At 38.9% G+C, this 4295-nt stretch overlaps 1 long non-coding RNA gene across 1 annotated transcript; it reads right to left on the bottom strand.

Moving 5' to 3' along the window:
- Positions 1-222: 222 nt before the first annotated feature.
- LOC125547725 lies at positions 223-3911 on the bottom strand. The gene is made up of 3 exons (XR_007300737.1): positions 3830-3911; positions 588-677; positions 223-512 (listed from the first exon to the last, which is right to left on the bottom strand). It is a non-coding gene; the product is annotated as an uncharacterized LOC125547725 (long non-coding RNA).
- Between the last annotated feature and the right edge of the window lie 384 nt (positions 3912-4295).

Here is a 4295-nt window from a genome sequence, read left to right as displayed (position 1 = left end):
ATGGAGGGGGGTCTAGTGGGTGATTTGGTGGGGGAGAAGAGGGGGAGAGAGCTTTAGCTCGAAAGAAGAGTGGGGTGAATGAGTGGGTGGGGGAGCAGCACAGCACCCTCCTTCACAACCTTATCCAGGAACCTACCGCCAGCCAGCCCGGTTTAGGCCTTCCTCTGTGGCGGCACTCTGATTGAGTAGTTCTGATGACATGCTAGGTTTGGTCCGCTGCATCGATCTTGATGATTTATTGGAAAAGGGGCTCAGAAAACGCAGGTACAAAGCATAACGAAGAACCCCTCCAGCTGAACTATCATTCACTTTGGAAGGTCTGCAGCAGGACTTCTTTTCACTGTCTATTTGACAGCAGCAACCATTAGCATTAGTGCGACTTTCTGAGCTCCCAATGGGACTCGATTCATTTGATTCGCTAATGTCACATTCCATTGAGCAATACAATCTGTTAGTGTGACCTCCCTTTTCTGATTCATCAGTCAAGTAGCAGTTCTGCCCCTGTTCACAGCCTGCAAAATTAAAATAATTCATCAGCAACTTGAACTCGACAGTTTCACTTTAGCTATCAATGGTATTGGCATTACATTCAGAAAACAGAGTGCCGCATTCTCTAAGTTCACTTCCATATTGGACTGACTCGACCTTTGTGTGACTGGCATCGCTTCCTTCTTTCACTGGATTAGAAGGAGGAAAAGACTAGACTTCTATCGATCACGTTTCTTTTGGCAGAGCGATGAACTAAAAACAAAATACAGACTCGCCAAGTGAGATATTATCTGTCGACCGAAAGACCAAGGGGGTCTTGGCATTGAGAATCTTGAGGTCAAGAACAGATGTCTTCTCAGCAAGTGGCTGTCGAAGTTATCTGTCAAGACTGATGCCACTTGGGCGCAGATTCTCCGTAGCAAATATCTTCACTCCAAAACTTTGTCCCATGTGACCACGAGGCCGATTGACTCACCTTTTTGGAAAGGTCTTATGAGAGTCAAATTAGCCTTTTTTTTAATAGGACAAAGTTTATTGTCGGTAACGGTGCTAGCACACGATTCTGGGAGGATACTTGGCTAGGAGAGACCCCCCTTGCGATTCAATATCCGTCTCTGTATCGTATTGTTCAACGACGTGATGCTTTCGTTGCAACGGTACTTCAATCCATTCCCCTTAATATTCAATTCAGGAGGACGCTAGCCGACAATCGTTGGAAAAAATGGCTTCATCTAGTGAGTAGACTGATGGAGGTTCAGTTGTCTTAACAGCCCGATAAATTACGCTGGAAGCTTACTAGGTCTGGAGAGTTTACAGTTAAATCAATGTACCTTGATGTTATCAATTCAAGCTCTATTCCTAGCTCCAAATATGTTTGGACTGTCAAAGTTTCTTTGAAAATTAAAGTGTTTATGTGGTTTGTACATAAACAAGTAATATTAACCAAGGACAACTTGGCAAAGCGTAATTGGAAAGGACCTACTAGGTGTAACTTCTGTGATCGGGATGAAACTATCAAACACCTTTTTCTTGATTGCCCGTTGGCCAAAGTTTTATGGCGGACGGTCCACATTGCATTTAATATTATTCCTCCGAGTTCTATCAGCACGTTATTTGGAACGTGGCTTAACGGAATAGAGTCCGAAATAGCGAGACACATTCGCGTAGGAGTATGTGCTTTATTGTGGGCAGTCTGAAACTGCAGAAATGATTTGGTTTTTAACAGAACAATAAATATTCATTTTTTGCAGGTTATCTTCCGAGCCACTGCGTTGATTCGTATGTGGTCGCTACTCACTCCGACGGAGGTCAGGGAGCGTTTGGTTACTGGATCTATCCGCTGGAAGATGGTAGCACGGGGTATATTCAACCGGTTTGGATGGCGGTCATGTAATAGGATAGGCAATTAGTTTACCTGTCTTTCTTATGCAAGCCGGTTGTGGCTTTTTGTGGCTAGTTTGTTTCTGGCCCTTTGGCTCTTTGTTAGCTTTCCTTTATTTTGTTTGAGACTTTAAGACCTTGTTGATCCTATTTGCTTATTTATTAAAGTTGGCCATATGAATCGTTCTGATGCAGAGGCCAGGGAGTCCCTCCTTTTCGAAAAAAAGATGGCTCCTTTTGACACACGTCAAGATAGCTTTTTCCGGTGCATCAGTATATTGCAGGTCAAATTTACTGGGTATCCAATGAAATGGCAACATTTTCAGTTACTGGCCTAGTCGCCACAGCGGCAACCAGTGTTGGTAATACAAAACAAACCTGGGACAATTCTACTATCCTCTCTCAGTAAGACTACCGATATGAAATGTCCAAACCTTTTGCTTGTCATGTCTACCGCAAATAGAAGTTTATGAATGGCATTGACATACAACCACATTTAATAACTTAACAAAATTGAGAAATACACCATCATAGGAACTCAACTAAATTGAGAATTCCTACAGTGTAAATCAGCATGATAATCTATATCTATACCTACTAATAAAATAAATAGGTATTCTTAGTCCGTTTTGCAATTTATAGAAAACCTCATAATGTTTCTGACATTAAACCCGCAATACATATCAAATGTTTTTTAAAATACTCATATCTTCTAAATTGTAACTCCAAATTTAACATATTATATATGGATTTTGATTAGAAAAATATGTAGAATCTAAATATGATGTTATTTTACCTGTTAACAATTTAAAAAATACCATTTAGGCTGCAATGTTAATCAACAATGCATTATCAGTCTTTTTTCATACCGATACTGATTCAGATTGGGGATGGATACCTCAGCAAAATCAGGATTTGACATGAAATTGAAGATAAATTTGGTAAAGACATCCAACAAATAAGGGCATGCATAACAAGAAATAAAAGAAGAATCCAATAAAGATGAGATGTCCACTATAAAAGAAATAAAAGTGAAAATGCAGAGGAGATCCGATAAAGATGAGATGTTGCGCTATTCTCCTATATATAAGAAGAAGAAAAGAGGTCATGCATGAAAGAAAAGGTAAAAGGGAGGCATGCATTACAAAAAATTAATATAAAAAAGTTTGATAAGATATAAATAGTGACGAAATAGGAACCAATACATATGACATGTATGACAAGAAATAGTGATGAAATAGGGGTGCAAGTACCTGCGTCCACAGGAGACCATACAAGAATGTTATTTTCCAGAGAAAAAAATCCTCCTTTTATGATTGAAAAATCATGTATCTTTTTAACAACCTTTTTAACAACTCTTCATGTATTTAAAAAATATGCATGTGAAAAAAATTGTTCAAGAGTGATTCTTAAACTGGAAACTGCCATTGATGCACACATGTCTCTGTAGTGTGCTAATATGTCATCACTTGCCCGTTTCTTTGTACGGATTAAATCTACATGCAAGCCGTGTTGAAATAGAACACATGTATAATCTTAAACAGTACTTTTATAGGTTAAGACCATCTTTGTTTGGGTCGTAACTACAAATTCTCGTATTATAGACCATTTATGTAAATTATGAACATTTGATATATTTTTTTCTCCCGTTGCAATGCACGGGCCTTTTTGCTAGTAAAATTCTAGATATTTCCAAGTTTTGATATAACTAAATAGTTGCAGATATGGGATCCCAGTAACTCAACAGAGTTGATAAATATGCCATAGGAACTCGAAAATATTGAGAATCACAACAGAGCAAGTCTACAGAATAAATATTCTGCTGGTAACCCATATGGAAATAAGAAAATCCAAGCCATGGCGATGAAGAAGATTTGTGATTATCTTCAGTATTTAGGTCTACATGACAATGAAAATAGTCAGCAGTTACGGCCTTGCAACAACTCCCAACTTCACATACCTTGGTTCCAGCAGGCATGCCACTCAAATCATAGTTGCAAAAGAAGGTGTGCAGCGGTGTCTTCTCTGGGTTACTGACCACCTGTCAAGGGCAACAGTTTGTAAAACAGGTGCATCAAAGTATGACGGTTAAATAGAACTTTAAATATATTAGCCAATAAAAGAACAACTCGAGGGTGGTGGAGATGGAGACAGTACATCAGCCTCACAATTAGCGTCAGATTCTCAGATATTGACATGCACACACAAAGAGCAAACTTTTGAATTTCATATTCCATTTTCGAAATGGCAGAAAATAGTAAACGGATATCTGAGGCATCCATTATAATGAATTGAGGATGTTTTATTTTTTTAGATAGTTCAGCACAGTGGTGTCAGCTTGTGAAGATTAGCGATAGGGTGAAGAAGAAGAAGAAACTAAGTACTTGGGTTGATTAGAGCTGTACTACGGGTTGATTAGAGAAAAC

Source organism: Triticum urartu, chromosome 3 (genome assembly GCF_003073215.2).
Source record: "Triticum urartu cultivar G1812 chromosome 3, Tu2.1, whole genome shotgun sequence".
Taxonomy (NCBI): domain Eukaryota; kingdom Viridiplantae; phylum Streptophyta; class Magnoliopsida; order Poales; family Poaceae; genus Triticum; species Triticum urartu.
The sequence above is the reverse complement of the archived record's forward strand: the minus strand, read 5'-3'. Positions and strand labels throughout refer to the sequence as shown.